Source organism: Vulpes vulpes, chromosome 4 (assembly GCF_048418805.1).
Source record: "Vulpes vulpes isolate BD-2025 chromosome 4, VulVul3, whole genome shotgun sequence".
In the NCBI taxonomy this organism is placed as follows: Eukaryota; Metazoa; Chordata; class Mammalia; order Carnivora; family Canidae; genus Vulpes; species Vulpes vulpes.
Window position 1 is genome coordinate 21,548,571 of NC_132783.1, and position 16,665 is coordinate 21,565,235.

At 42.0% G+C, this 16,665-nt stretch overlaps 1 long non-coding RNA gene across 1 annotated transcript; it reads right to left on the reverse strand.

The window, feature by feature from the left end:
* Window positions 1-297: 297 nt before the first annotated feature.
* LOC140598515 (uncharacterized) lies at window positions 298-11,452 on the reverse strand. The gene is made up of 3 exons (XR_012000952.1): window positions 10,665-11,452; window positions 7,527-7,647; window positions 298-326 (listed from the first exon to the last, which is right to left on the reverse strand). It is a non-coding gene; the product is annotated as an uncharacterized lncRNA (long non-coding RNA).
* Window positions 11,453-16,665: the final 5,213 nt, after the last annotated feature.

Genomic DNA, 16,665 nt, shown 5'->3' on the forward strand with positions numbered 1-16,665 from the left:
AATATTCAGGAGTACTGAATGAAAACTTTCATTATTTCCCTATTCGGCACTTGTAAATAAAACACAACCAGCATCGCTTTAGATTCATGACGTTTTTCTCACTTATATACCATGACATGGATAATTAAGAAAAAACTCAACAAAACTGTTAATTCTTAAAGTAATAGCTTAATCTTTCCACAACAAATCTGAACCATCATGAAGTCATATAATACTTACAAGAGACTTCCAACAGCGGCAGAAACGTCACGGTAGCTGTGATCTGTCGGATTACGGAGAGGATCTCATCCTGGATGACCTTCTGAGACTTTCCTCTGGGTGTGCTACTGAAGAAACCAAATGAGTTGATTCATTTTAAGTTTTAACAAGTTATTTAAAACACTGGTAAGATTATTTGTTTGATTAAATGCTTCAAAACTCAAATTAAGGAATGCATTCAAAAGGAGTTTTTAAAAAACAATTATAATTTCACTTATTATTCCAGTGATTAAGGCTGATCTTAGTATCAGGTCATTAAATAACAGATGACCAGAAAACCTGCCAAGTGCTTCAAGTCAGGAAACATTCAGCATATTGTAAAATAAAGATAACAATTAGTATCTAAGATCTTTAATTGGCATAATCATTTTGGCATTTTTAGGAATACATAAATGTCTAATTCTGTAGTGCTTCAAAGAAGATGTTATATCAAGTTGTTTTTATTATTAAACATTTTCCAGGGGAGGGGCAAGATGGCGGAAGAGTAGGGTCCCCAAATCACCTGTCCCCACCAATTACCTAGATAATCTTGAAATCATCCTGAAAATCTATGAATTCGGCCTGAGATTTAAAGAGAGAACAGCTGGAATGCTACAGTGAGAAGAGTTCGCACTTCTATCAAGGTAGGAAGACTGCGAAAAAAGAAATAAAGAAACAAAAGGCATCCAAGGGGGAGGGGCCATGCAAGGAGCCAGGCGAAGGCCAGGGCGAGTGTCCCCAGGACAGGAGAGCCCAGGCCCAGAGAAGCAGGAGCTTCACCAATCTTCCTGGGCAGAAAGGCCTCGCAGGGAGTTGGAGCAGGACCCCAGAAAGGCGGGGATGCCCGCAGGCTCCATGGGACACTAACAGAGCAACTTCGCCCCGGGGAGAGTGTGCTGAGCTCCCTAAAGGGCTGCAGCGCAGACACGGCTGGACCCGGGAGCAGCTCACAGGGTCTAGGGCCACAGTTCTGCAGAGAGGCGGCTGTGTGGTGGGAGCACAAATCCAACAGCACAGGCCCAGGAGCACAGGGCGCCAGGGACACAGCCCAGGATCCGGCCTCCTCCCGGGACAGGCAGAGGCCAGGCGGGTCCAGGATGGGAAGGACGCTCCTGCCCCAAGCTGAGCAGATCAGCGGCCCCGACCCCGGAGCATCCAGGCCCCAGCAGATGGAGAGCTCCGTAGTAACTGCAGGAGCTGACTCCAGAGCTCCAGAGCAGGCCGCTGCCACTGCAGGTGTTTCTTCTGGGGCCTCAAGGGGTAAACGAGCCCCTCTGAGCCCTGCACCAGGCAGGGGGTAGAGCACCTCCCCCAAGCGCTAACACCTGAAAATCAGCACAACAAGCCCGTCCCCTAGAGACCAACTAGATGGACAAGTTCCAGGGGAAGTCAAGGGACTTAAAGTATACAGAATCAGAAGATACTCCCCTGTGTTTTTTGTTTGTTTGTTTGTTTTTGTTTTTTGTTTTTTGTTTTTTTTTTGTTTTTGTTTTTGTTTTTTGTTTTTTGTTTTTTGTTTTTTTTTGCTTTTTGAATTTTATTTGTTTCCCTTGGCCTTTTTTTCCCTTCTTTTTCTTTCTCTTTTTCCTCTTTTTTTCTTCCTTTTTTCGTTTTTCTTTTTCTCTTTTCTTTCCTCCTTTCTCTCTTCTCAATTTCTCCTTTTCCCAATTCACCTTGTTTTTGGCCACTCTGCACTGAGCAAAATGACTAGAAGGAAAACCTCACCTCAAAAGAAAGAATCAGAAACAGTCCTCTCTCCCAAAGAGTTACAAAATCTGGATTAGAATTCAATGTCAGAAAGCCAATTCAGAAGCACTATTATACAGCTACTGGTGGCTCTAGAAAAAAGCATAAATGACTCAAGAGACTTCATGACTGCAGAATTTAGAACTAATCAGGGAGAAATTAAAAATCAATTGAATGAGATGCAATCCAAACTAGAAGTCCTCACAACGAGGGTTCATGAGCTGGAAGAATGAGTGGGTGACATAGAAGACAACAAAGAGGGAAACAGAGGAAAAAAGAGACAAACAATTAAAAGACCATGAAGATAGATAAAAGGAAATAAACGACAGCCTGAGGAAGAAAAACCTACGTATAATTGGGGTTCCCGAGGGCGCCGAAAGGGACAGAGGGTCAGAATACGTATTTTAACCAATCATAGCTGAAAACTTTCCTAATCTGGGAAGGGAAACAGGCATTCAAATCCAGGAGATAGAGAGATAGAGAGATCTCCCCCTAAAATCAATAAAAACAGTTCAACACCTCGACACTTAATAGTTAAGCTTGGAAATTCTAAAGATAAAGAGAAGATCCTTAAAGCATCAAGAGACAAGAAATCCCTGACTATTATGGGGAAGAGTATTAGGGTTACAGCAGACCTCTCTACAGACACCTGGAAGGCCAGAAACGGCTGGCAGGATATATTCAGGGTCCTAAATGAGAAGAACATGCAACCAAGAATACTTTATCCGGCAAGGATCTCATTCAGAATAGAAGGAGAGATAAAGAGCTTCCAAGACAGGCAGGCGCTGAGAGAATATGTGACTTCCAAACCAGCTCTGCAAGAAATTTTAAGGGGGACTCTTAAAATTCCCCTTTAAGGAGAAGTTCAGTGGAACAATCCACAAAACAAGGACTGAATAGATATCATGATGACACTAAACTCCTATCTTTCAATAGTAACTCTGAACGTGAATGGGCTTAATGACCCCATCAAAAGGCACAGGGTTTCAGACTGGATAAAAAAGCAGGACCCATCTATTGGCTGTCTACAAGAGACTCAGACAGAAAGACACCTACAACCTGAAAATATAAGGTTGGAGAACCATGTACTACTCAAAGGGTCCTCAAAAGAAAGCAGGGGTAGCCATCCTTATATCAGAAAAACTAAAGTTTTTCCCAAAGACGGTAGTGAGAGTTGAAGAGGGACACTATATCATACTTAAAGGATCTATCCAAGAAGAGGACTTAACAATCCTCAATATATATGCCCCGAATGTGGGAGCTGACAAAACTATCAATCAATTAATAACATAAATTAAGACATATTTAGATAATAATATACTTGGTGACTTCGATTTAAGGCTTTCTCCACTGGATAGGTCATCTAAGCACAACATCTCCAAAGAAACAAGAGCTTTAAATGATACACTGGACCAGATGGATTTCACAGATATCTACAGAACTTTACATCCAAACTCAACTGAATACACATTCTTCTCAAGTGCACATGGAACTTTCTCCAGAATAGACCACATACTGGGTCACAAATCGGGTCTGAACCGATACCAAAAGATTGGGATCATCCCCTGTATATTCTCAGACCATAATGCCTTGAAATTAGAACTAAATCACAACAAGAAGTTTGGAAGGACCTCAAACACGTGGAGGTTAAGGACTATCCTGCTAAAAGATGAAAAGGTCAACCAGGAAATTAAGGAAGAATTAAAAAGATTCATGGAACCTAATGAGAATAAAGATACAATCGTTCAAAATCTTTGGGATGCAGCAAAAGCAGTCCTGAGGGGGAAATACATCACAATACAAGCATCCATTCAAAAACTGGAAGGAATTCAAATACAAAAGCTAACCTTACACATAAAGGAGCTAGAGAAAAAACAGCGAATAGATCCTACACCCAGCAGAAGAGAGTTAATAAAGATTCGAGCAGAACTCAATGAAATTGAGAACAAAAGAACTGTGGAACAGATCAACAAAACCAGGAGTTGGTTCTATGAAAGAATTAATTAAGATAGATAAACTATTAGCCAGACCTATTAAAAAGAAGAGAGAGAAGACTCAAATTAATAAAATCATGAATGAGAAAGGAGAGATCACTACCAACACCAAGGAATTAGAAACGATTTTAAAAACATATTATGAACAGCTATACGCCAATAAATTAGGCAAACTGGAACAAATGGACGCATTCCTGAAAGCCACAAACTACCAAAACCGAAACAGGAAGAAATAGAAAACCTAAACAGGCCAATAACCAGGGAGGAAATTGAAGCAGTCATCAAAAACCTCCAAAGACACAAAAGTCCAGGGCCAGATGGCTTCCCAGGGGAATTCTATCAAACGTTTAAAGAAGAAACCATACCTATTCTACTAAAGCTGTTTGATAGAAAGAGATGGAGTACTTCCAAATTCGTTCTATGTGGCCAGCATCACCTTAATTCCAAAAGCAGACAAAGATCCCACCAAAAAGGAGAGTTCCAGACCAATATCCGTGATGAACATGGAAGCAAAAATTCTCAACAAGATACTAGCCAATAGGATCCAACAACACATTAAGAAAATTATTCGCCATGACCAAGTAGGATTTTTCCCCGGGACAGAAGGCTGATTCAACACTCATAAAACAATCAATGTGATTCATCATATCAGCAAGAGAAAAACCAAGAACCGTATGATCCTCTCATTAGATGCAGAGAAAGCATTTGACAAAATACAGCGTCTATTCCTGATCAAAACTCTTCAGAGTGTAGGAATAGAGGAAACAGTCCTCAACATCTTAAAAGCCATCTACGAAAAGCCCACAGCAAATATAATTCTCAATGGGGAAGCACCGGGAGCCTTTCGCCTAAGATCAGGAACAAGACAGGGATGTCCACTCTCACCACTGCTATTCAACATAGTACTGGAAGTCCTAGCCTCAGCAGTCAGACAACAAAAAGGCATTAAAGACATTCAAATTGGCAAAGAAGAAGTGAAACTCTCCCTCTTTGCCGATGACATGATACTCTACGTAGAAACACCAAAAGCCTCCACCCAAAGATTGCTAGAACGCATACAGCAATTTGGCAGTGTGGCAGGATACAAAATCAATGCCCAGAATTCAGTGGCATTTCTATACACTAACAATGAGACTGAATAAAGAGAAATTAAGGAGTCAAACCCATTTACAATTGCACCCAAAAGCATAAGATACCTAGGAAGAAACCTAACCAAAGAGGTAAAAGATCTATACCCTAACAACTATAGAACACTTCTGAAAGAAATTGAGGAAGACACAAAGGGATGGAAAAATAGTCCATGCTCATGGATTGGCAGAATTAATATTGTGAAAATGTCAATGGTACCCAGGGCAATTTACACGTTTAATGCAATCCCTATCAAAATACCATGGACATTCTTCAGAGAGTTAGAATAAATTATATTAAGATTTGTGTGGAATCAGAAAAGACCTCATATAGCCAGGGGAATTTTAAAAAAGAAAACCATAGCGGGGGGCATCACAATGCCAGATTTCAGTTTGTACTACAAAGCTGTGGTCATCAGGACAGTGTGGTACCAGCACAAAAACAGACACATAGATCAATGGAACAGAATAGAGAACCCAGAAGTGGACCCTGAACTTTTTGGTCAACTAATATTCAATAAAGGAGGAAAGACTATCCATTGGAAGAAAGCCAGTCTCTTCAGTAAATGGTGTTGGGAAAATTGGACATCCACATGCAGAAGAATGAAACTAGACCACTCTCTTGCACCACACACAAAGATAAACTCAAAATGGATGAAAGATCTAAATGTGAGACAAGACTCCATCAAAATCCTAGAGGAGAACACAGGCAACACCCTTTTTGAACTCGGCCACAGTAACACCTTGCAAGATACATCCAGGAAGGCAAAAGAAACAAAAGCAAAAATAAACTATTGGGACTTCATCAAGATAAGAAGCTTTTGCACAGCAAAGGATACAGTCAACAAAACTAAAAGACAAGCTACAGATGGGAGAAAATATTTGCAAATGACGTATCAGATAAAGGGCTAGCATCCAAGATCTGCAAAGTACTTCTTAAACTCAACACCAAAGAAACAAACAATCCAATCATGAAATGGGCAAAAGACATGAACAGAAATCTCACAGAGGAAGACCTGGACATGGCCAACATGAACATGAGAAAATGCTCTGCATCACTTGCCATCAGGGAAGTACAAATCAAAACCACCATGAGATACCACCTCACACCAGTGAGAATGGGGAAATTTAACAAGGCAGGAAACCACAAATATTGGAGAGGATGTGGAGAAAAGGGAACCCTCTTACACTGTTGGTGGGAATGTGAACTGGTGCATCCACTCTGGAAAAGTGTGTGGAGGTTCCTCAAAGAGTTAAATATAGAGCTGCCCTATGACCCAGCAATTGCACTGCTGGGATTTACCCCTAAATTCAGATGCAATGAAATGCCGGGACACCTGCACCCCAATGTTTCTAGCAGCGATATCCACAATAGCTAAACTGTGGAAGGAGCCTTGGTGTCCATCGAAAGATGAATGGATAAAGATGTGGTTTATGTATCCAATGGAATATTACTCCGCCAATAGAAATGACAAACACCCACCATTTGCTTCAACGTGGATTGAAGTGGAGGGTATTATGCTGAGTGAAGGTAAGTCAATCGGAGAAGGACAAACATTATATGTTCTCATTCATTTGGGGAATATAGATAAGAGTGAAAGGGAATATAAGGGTAGGGTCAATAAATGTGTGGGAAATATCAGAAAGGGAGACAGAACTTACTTACTCCTAACTCTGGGAAACGAACTAGGGGCGGTGGAATGGGAGGAGGGCGGGGTGGGCGTGACTGGATGGTGGGCACTGAGGGGGGCACTTGACGGTATGAGCACTGGGTGTTATTCTGTATGTTGGTAAATTGAACACCAATAAAAATAAATTATTTAAAATAATCAAATAAACATTTTCTAAAATAGACCAAAGGCTTCAGGAACAAAGTACATTTCATTATGAGAGAGAGTTCTGAGTTTACAGGTAAGCATGCCTTGGACAATGCTAAGAATTAGCATATAATGAGGGGGCATTTCCCATCCAGAGGATCTAAGAACTTCAGTTCAGAGTGTCTTAGGAAGTTCATAGCATTAAATGAAATACAGTAGAGCTGCATATCAAGCTAGGAGAACGTCTAGGATAATACTTCATGGTTAAAAGTACCTTGACACAATCCATTAAATGGGCCACCTAATACATCCTAATACACCTAATACATAGCTTACATATAGCACCATAAATACTAACGGTTGAAATTCATGGATTTTAGACTAAGGGCAGTTATGTTAAAAGTACACTATACAAGTCCATAATAGGCATGACTCTTTTGTGAGCACAGTTTGTGAGTCTTATTCTTCTCCACAGGAGATCTAACATAATTACAAACAAACTACCTTATACGAAACTAGTTCAATTTGGTTAGAACTCATTTAGTCAAGAAAACAAGTTTTGGGAAAAAAATCATGAAAATGGAAGCAGTTTAATTCATACTTACCTGTCATCTTTTGCAGTCTTGTCGCACTCAATGTCAACCTGCCACCTTTCAAGGACTTCACTGCTTTCATTATTTGAGATGAATACCACCAGCTTCTGAACTGAACACTTGTATAACCAATCTGCAATATAGAACAAGGCATCTGTTTTGGTTCACTGCATTACAAAGTAACTCTTCCCAGGTCTCACTTTCTACCCTTAGCAAATCCTACCACTGGTATTTTGGAACTCCTCCAACCTGTACAGAAAACTTGCCTCACGATAACCTAGCTCCCGTTTTCCAATTCTCAGTATCCATAGCAGATGTAGTTAGTACTGAATGCTAAGCACAGAGTAGTGAACATGCAGTATACTGTAATCCAAGGTAAATTGCAGAAGATGAGCATTAATCTAATCACTGCAGCAATGAATGTAAATTTTTAATTGTAATAAGTGCCAAGAAGGTGCAGTATGTGATCCAATGAGAGAATATAGGAAAATTTGACTCAGGGAATTCTCACTGGACTTCAGTTCTACAAGTAAATACAATTAAATATGCAAAAGGTTACAGAAAAGGGTACAGGTCTAAAATACTGGAAAGCAAAAAGTATCTGACCAGAGGATTGAAAGGGTAATACAGATACAGTTAAGAAAGGGAGAATGAACAAGGTCGGTTTGTGCAAGATACATAGGGGTCAGACCACACAAGGTCACATGGGCTAAATTAAAGAACTTATACTTCAAGTACCAGGGAAGTCATTACTGTGTCTGAAGCAGGGTGTGATGTGATTAAACTTATATTTCAGAACTATCCTTTTGGCTGTGATGTGTGGAAAGTAGAGTGGAAGTAAAGAGAGGATCTAGGGATGCTAATTGATTAGTAATTCAAGCAAGAGGTACTGAAGGCTTATAGAAGGATAAATTGGGAGAGATGGATCAGTATAGGTAGAGTGAAGAGATTTCGTGGTTAAAATTGTTAAGATTTATTGGATACTTATGAGACTAAGGAAGAGGAAATACTCAGGGATAGTTCCCAACTTTCTGGTTTATACCACTGGTTGGAAGGTTGATCCATTCATTGAGAGAAAGAGAATGGGAATGAGACATGATGCTTACAATTTTATAAGGTTTTATTTTTCTTCTTTTTTAAAGATTTTATTTATTTATTCATGACAGAGAGAGAGAGAGGCATAGAGAGAGAGGCAGAGACACAGGCAAAGGGAGAAGCAGGCTCCATGCAGGGAGCCTGATGTGGGACTCGATCCCAGGTCTCCAGGATCATGCCCTGGGCTGAAGGCAGTGCTAAACTGCTGAGCCACCCGGGCTGCCCTAAGGTTTTATTTCTAAGTAATCTCCACACCCAATGTGGGGCTGGAACTTACAACCCAAGATCAAGAGTTGCATGCTCTACTGACTGAGCCAGCCAGGACCCCCTTAAATTTAGTTTTCAAGTATCACTAGGATAGCCACATGTGGATATCAAGGGAGCCACTTACTATATGAGCAAAGAGAAGACTTGGGTTGGATGTATGTTTGTGAGTCAACTACACAAAGATTGTTAGTAAAGTTATGTATGTGTCAGAAGTCATCTTAGAGATTATAATAAGGGGACCTCATAATGAGCCCTGAATTAATCTTGGAACTGGGGATAATATACTCAAGAATACACAGTTGTTGTTTTCTTTCAAGAGACAAAAACAATCTTGTAATATTTAGGACTTGTGGGCCCCCTAGGTCTCTTGCGTAGTCTTTTAAAAACTAGCCTTTCAAAATCTGAAAACACTCAGTTTGCAGGTAGTACAAAAATAGGCCACTTGTTGGATATGTGCCCTCAGGCTTGCCGACCCCTCGACAAAAAACAACCTTTTCTCAATTTTGGTCTGAAAAGGAAGAGATTGGGTAGTCACTTAAAGATCTGGGGTGGGTGGAAATCTTTTTCTTTTAAAACTGAAGACAAATGAAACCAATGAAAATATCTCAAAAGAAAGAAGTCAGAAATACCAGAGAAGAACTAGGGTAGAGTCCTTAAGAAGGCTAGAGGGATGGGGATTCAAAGAGATTGAACAATTTGCCTCTAAGAAGAGCAATTCCCCCATTCTAACTAAAATAAAAGGGACAAATTAAATAGGAAGGTGTACATACAACCGAGGTGAAATGTCATCAGTGTAGTCTTAAAGGAGACAACCTAAAAACCAGTAACTTAGGCAGGGTTTGCTTCTTCATCAAATTAAGGTGACATAGATTCTTAGTTACTTCTATGTTGCAGGCTAAGTAATCTGAGTATCGCCCTGGGTGATTTAGCCCTGAAGATGATAAAAATATAATTAATAGAATTCTAAAAATAAAGCCTCTTGAAACAATATATATATATATATATATATATGACTTAGGAATAAAAAAAAAATACTATAATGTTTTTTTTGGTTTTTTTTGGAACTAGCTTTGGAAGGTCAAATGAGGAGCCAGGGAGAAACATCCTATAACACAGAAAAATTAGAAGTGAGAATCCTAAGTAGAGAAAAACATGGGGGAAAAAGAGACAGAATAGATGGAGAACAAGTATTCAGGAATTTCTTGAGCTACGGAAAAACAAGGAGTGTTCAGATAGAAACGGCTAACTTACAGGCAGGATTTTAACAAAGACAAATGAAGAAAGTAAGACATTAAAAAACTTTATTGGGTACTCTATTAGTAGTATTTTTTTAAGTTTAGTTCCCAGGCTGGATCCAATTTCATTTTCTTTTATCTTAAAATAATGACGGTTTTAAACTCCAGGCAGCTATAGAAAATATGTCATGTAAAAATATATAGTGGATTTCTCTCCAACAATAAACATCATCATAGTTATGTAAAATTCCAACTTGTTCCACCTGGCTACACGAACTGCAAAAATCACTTCAAAAAGAGTTGATAGAGATTGTTTTGTGAAGCCAGATCAGATTCCTAACATCAACGTATTTAACCCACTCAAAATGTGGTAGGGAAGAGTGGAGTTTCTTTCACTTTATTATTTGCTTCCTTCCGATGGAGAATCGCTTTATTTGAGATTGCAGTGTTTTACACCTCTTTGTATAGAGCTGAAAAATGAACACCAAGATGCCAGAAAGTACGGGTCCAAGAAGGCCTGCGAAACTCAAATTGGTTTTCAACAATTAAATACCTTTCACTTGTTCCACTACATTACTGAGTTACTTTATGAGCTCAGGATCTGTTGTTATAAGCAAGGTGAATGCGTATTTCTGCACTCTGGTAGAGGTTTCAGGTGGATATATGCCACGCTGATATAAAATGCTGTTGACGCCAAATGCTGAAAACAAAAGGAATGTTAAAGTTATTTCCACTTTGTAACTCTGGAAAATAAAACCTATTTAGATGTGGCTGCGGTTTCATTCATGGCATCAAACTGAAAAAGCCTAATGTGCGTTTGTGGGTGTCTCGCTGAAAGCAGAGTAGGTGAAAAGTGCCACTGAAAATCCTTAAAAATGTTGCTTCTAAATCAAAAGAACACGATACGTGCTTTTATGCGGAAATAAAAATGCCAAACTGCATTAACCTAGCGTCAAAGTAGAACTACAAGCTCACGGTAATGCAAGCCCCAATTCAGGTTATGTGATCACAGGGTGTCCAAATAGGCTTTTGCGTCTGGATTAGCAATTGACTGATTAACCGGTCCAATGCTCCAGAGCAAGCCTCTCCCTCACTTTTCCCTCCTCTTCTCCTGCCAGAGTCTATCAGAGGGTGCAAACATGGCCTGGTCCAGGACAGAGTTTCCTAAATCCAGTCCATCGCCCTCAGTGCCGGAATCAAAGCTTGGTGGATGGGCTGTGCAAAATGTACTGGGGCTCCACCCGCTCGGGGCGGTGCCGGCCGGCCGGGCTGGGAAGCCTGTGGGATCCGCAGTTTAAAGCAAGGCTGCTGGGGAGGGGCCGGCGCGAGGCAGGCCTGGGCAGCACCTGGGCTTCCCGCTGCCCCAGGAGCAAGGCGCCTAGATTAGATTCTCCAGCCAGGCGGGCGCTGGAGCAGAGCCGCCCCCACCCCCGCCCCCGCCCCCGCCTCCGTGGCCCAGGGCCTCCAGGGCCGCCAGGCCTCAGCTCTCCCCGCCCTCTGGCCTGCGGGAGCGGGACTTGCAGAAGAACTCGGCCACGATGTCCGCGCTCCCGCGCAGGGCGATGCCTTGCTCGCGGGACAGCTGCAGCGCCATGACCAGGCCTAGGGACGAGGGAGCGCGCTGCTACCCGGCAGGCGGCGACCACACGGGCTCCAACGGTTCCCGCCACTCGTTTGGAAAGTAACGACGCTGCTCCCCGGGGCCTTCCGCGCAGGCGCGACGAGCCTCTCAGCCCGCCCAGCGCCAGTCTCCCTGCTCGCCGGAGGGGGGGCGCCTCGCGCAGGCGCAGTGGGTAGGCGTGGTCAGGCACTTCCGGGTTGTCGGGCTCCAAAGGGTCCTGGCAGGCCCCTGTAATTGTGGTCGCGGGCAGCAGCTGAGGCGAGAGGACTGCAAAACCTGCTTTGACGCCCGCTCCCGAGGCCTGCGGACTGAGCGGCCCAGGATCCCAGCTCATCAGTGCCAAAGCGATTGTTTCTTTTTTTTTTTTTTCAAAGCCATTTTCAAAGTGATGTGAACCGCGCGGGTTGCCTCTTAACGTGGCCCCAGGGACCCCCGCCACCTCCCCAAAGTTCTGCTTAGATGCTTCCGGAGTCAGTGAAGAACCCGCCTGCGTGGCTGCCCAGCTGCAGCTTGAGAGGGCCTGGTGACTGGATCCGGGCGCAGCTTTTAAGAAATTGGGTGCGGCCGGGGTGGCCCAGCGGTTGAGGCGCCTTCAGCCTGGGCCTGACCCTGGAGCCCTGGGGTGGGGTCCCGCGTGGGGCTCCCTGCATGGAGCCTGCTTCTGCATCCGCCTGGGTCTCTGCCTCGCTCTCTTTCTCTGTGTGTCTATCATGAATAAATAAATTCTTCAAAAACAAGGGAATTGGGTTGGGGTTAAAGGGGTGAGCCGCAGCTCCTGTCCTGTGCTGTCAGCGGGGAGCCGCAGGGGCTGCCTCTGCGCGCGGGAATAAGTTCCTCGGGAATAAGTTCCCCCCCAATCAGGCCCAGACACGCGGAAGAAGTTGTCAGGGAATTCTGACCCACGAATTCACTATGTTATGTTAGGATGAGAAGTTTGAAAGAGAGCGCACAATCCGTGTCAATTGCAAAAACACTGTAGTCCTTGAAGCAGCTAGAAACATTATTTGTAAAAATCAAGTCTCAAAAACTACGCACCAGACATGCTATCCTACTTGATTATATGAGAAATGCCTTAGTGTCTTACTGTCTATGATTGCATGACAAATTACCGCAAATTGATGGCTGAAGATAACACGCATTTATTATCGCCATCTGGTACATCAGGGGTTGCTGTGACACAGCTGGATGCTCTACTCAAGAGTCTCACGCAGTTGAAATACAGGTGTCTCTGCAAGTGCAATCTCATCCATTTGCATCCATCAACCCAGAAGACCCAGGGTTCTCTTCCAAGCCCCTTGGCTGTTGGCAGAATTAATAACCTTGGACTGGGGTTACTGTTGTTTTGCTCCTTGGCCAGAGGGGAGTCTTGTGCCTTTGCCAGATGGCTCTTCCATAGACTTTCTCATACTGCGAGTCTGACTTCATGGAGATCCCTTTTAAGGATTCATCTAACTGGGTTAGACCTAGTCAGTTAATTTACCCTTAGCTAAATTTTTTTTTTTTTTTTTACCTTTGATGAATTTAATCCGGGAAGTGAATCCTATCATATTCACAGGCTCTGGCCACACTCAAAATGAGGAGAGTATCTAAAATGTGCTCCTTGGGGGATCCCTGGGTGGCGCAGCGGTTTGGCGCCTGCCTTTGGCCCAGGGCGTGATCCTGGAGACCCGGGATCGAATCCCACATCGGGCTCCCGGTGCATGGAGCCTGCTTCTCCCTCTGCCTGTATCTCTGCCTTGTCCCTCTCTCTCTCTCTGTATGACTATCATAAAAAAATAATAATAAATTGAAAAGATTCCTTTAAAAAAATAAAAAATACATAAAATGTGCTCCTTAGAAGATTTTTCTGCCATCTTAGAATGCTGCCTATGACAGTGTTATCAGATTTTGATCAGTTTGAAACATACCTAATAGGCCAAGTAGCCCTAAAATATTTTCCGTACACCCTTCAATCTTTTGTACCTGTGTATACACACAGGTGTGTTTAAATCACCATCTTTTCACTACTTCCACCAGGATTTTAGAGGCAGAACTCGGGCATTATACTGGTAGAGCCACATGCTCAGCTTACTACAAATAAAAATTGTTTCTCTTTCTGAGGAATTTTATATTGATACTGAGCACGTAACGAAATATTTTCTTCGGTTTCATTTTTCTGAATATGTAAATAATTGTTGGTATAATTTTGGAGATTCTAGAATTTACTTTTTTAATTTTTTTATTTAATAAATTTATTTTTTATTGGTGTTCAATTTACCAACATACAGAATAATACCCAGTGCTCATCCCGTCAAGTGCCCCCCTCAGTGCCCATCACCCAGTCACCCCCACCCCCCGCCCTCCTCCCCTTCCACCACACCTAGTTCGTTTCCCAGAGTTAGGAGTCTTTATGTTCTGTCTCCCTTTCTGATATTTCCCACACATTTCTTCTCCTTTCCCCTTTATTCCCTTTCACTATTATTTATTTTTCCAAAATGAATGTGAACATACACTGTTTGTCCTTCTACGATTGACTCACTTCACTCAGCATAATACCCTCCAGTTCCATCCACATCGAAGCAAATGGTGGGTATTTGTCGTTTCTAATGGCTGAGTAATATTCCATTTTATACATAAACCACATCTCCTTTATCCATTCATCTTTCGATGGACACCAAGGCTCCTTCCATAGTTTGGTATTGTGGACATTGCTGCTATAAACATTGGGGTGCAGGTGTCCCGGCGTTTCATTGCATCTGAATCTTTGGGGTAAATCCCCACAGTGCAATTGCTGGGTCGTAGGGCAGATCTATTTTTAATTCTTTGAGGAACCTCCACACAGTTTTCCAGAGTGGCTGCGCCAGTTCACATTCCCACCAACAGTGTAAGAGGGTTCCCTTTTCTCCGCATCCTCTCCAATATTTGTGGTTTCCTGCCTTATTAATTTTCCCCTCTCTCACTGGTGTGAGGTGGTATCTCATTGTGGTTTTGATTTGTATTTCCCTAATGGCAAGTGATGCAGAGCACTTTCTCATGTGCATGTTGGCCATGTCTATGTCTTCCTCTGTGAGATTCCTCTTCATGTCTTTTGCCCATTTCATGATTGGATTGTTTGTTTCTTTGGTGTTGAGTGTAATAAGTTCTTTATAGATCTTGGAAACTAGCCCTTTATCTGATACATCATTTGCAAATATTTTCTCCCATTCTGTAGGTTGTCTTCGAGTTTTGTTAACTGTATCCTTTGCTGTGCAAAAGCTTCTTATCTTGATGAAGTCCCAATAGTTCATTTTTGCTTTTGTTTCTTTTGTCTTTGTGGATGTATCTTGCAAGAAGTTACTGTGGCCGAGTTCAAAAAGGGTGTTGCCTGTGTTCCCCTCTAGGATTTTGATGGAGTCTTGTCTCACATTTAGATCTTTCATCAATTTTGAGTTTATCTTTGTGTGTGGTGAAAGAGAGTGGTCTAGTTTCATTCTTCTGCATGTGGATGTCCAATTTTCCTAGCACCATTTATTGAAGAGACTGTCTTTCTTCCAGTGGATAGTCTTTCCTCCTTTATCGAATATAAGTTGACCATAAAGTTGAGGGTCTACTTCTGGGTTCTCTATTCTGTTCCATTGATCTATGTGTCTGTTTTTGTGCCAGTACCACACTGTCTTGATGACCACAGCTTTGTAGTACAACCTGAAATCTGGCATTGTGATGGCCCCAGCTATGGTTTCCTTTTTTAAACTTCCCCTGGCTCTTCGGGATCTTTTCTGATTCCACACAAATCTTAAAATAATTTGTTCTAACTCTCTGAAGAAAGTCCATGGTATTTTGATAGGGAATACATTAAACGTGTAAATTGCCCTGGGTAACATTGACATTTTCACAATATTAATTCTGCCAATCCATGAGCATGGAATATTTTTCCATCTCTTTGTGTCTTCCTCAATTTCTTTCAGAAGTGTTCTATAGTTTTTAGGGTATAGATCCTTTACCTCTTTGGTTAGGTTTATTCCTAGACATCTTATGCTTTTGGGTGCAATTGTAAATGGGATGGACTCCTTAATTTCTCTTTCTTCAGTCACATTGTTAGTGTATAGAAATGCCATTGATTTCTGGGCATTGATTTTGTATCCTGCCACGCTACCAAATTGCTCTATGAGTTCTAGCAATCTTGGGGTGTAAGCTTTTGGGTTTTCTATGTAGAGTATCTTGTCATCGGCGAAGAGGGAGGGTTTGACTTCTTCTTTGCCAATTTGAATGCCTTTAATGTCTTTTTGTTAACACTGATTTTCTAAGCACAGAGTGGGTATAAGACTGTCTACACGTCCATCACACGAAGAAGGCAAGCTGCCCAAGCACCCCACAGGATGGCTTCACTGTACACTATTGAAGGTGGATGCCTAATGATCTAGGGCAAAATGCAACAGCCACACACCAGTGACCTCTTCAGTTTCCAAAAATGCTTAGGAGCAATTCTAACTAAAAAAAACAAACAAAACAAAACAAACAAAAAAAAAACAACAACAACAACTGTGGATAAATAACCTCAAGAACAAACAATTTTACATCTTAGAAGAAGGTCAAAGCAATGCATGTGTAAGTCCGGGTGACCCTCTGTTGATATTCTCAAATTAAAAAGAACTTTCAAGGTGTTACCCTCAGCCTCCTGTGCTCCTCCCTTACTTTCCCTCTAAGAGGCTTAATACTTCAGCACTTTGGACCACGAGGAGTTGAAGAGGGCACCACTCCTAGAATATGTTCTAGCTAGACAAAGGAAAGCTGGGAAGAGGTGATAAAAGAAGTTGTAAAATTGTCATCCTGGTTCTGTGACTTCTAGTGAGTGCAACCTTATAATTTCAATTTACTACTCTGACTTGTAACCAGATCACGTGACTAGGTGAGAAAAGGGTCTCTTGTTGTTATACATTCTGAGAGAAAACAAAATTTAGGGCACCAGAGAACAGGG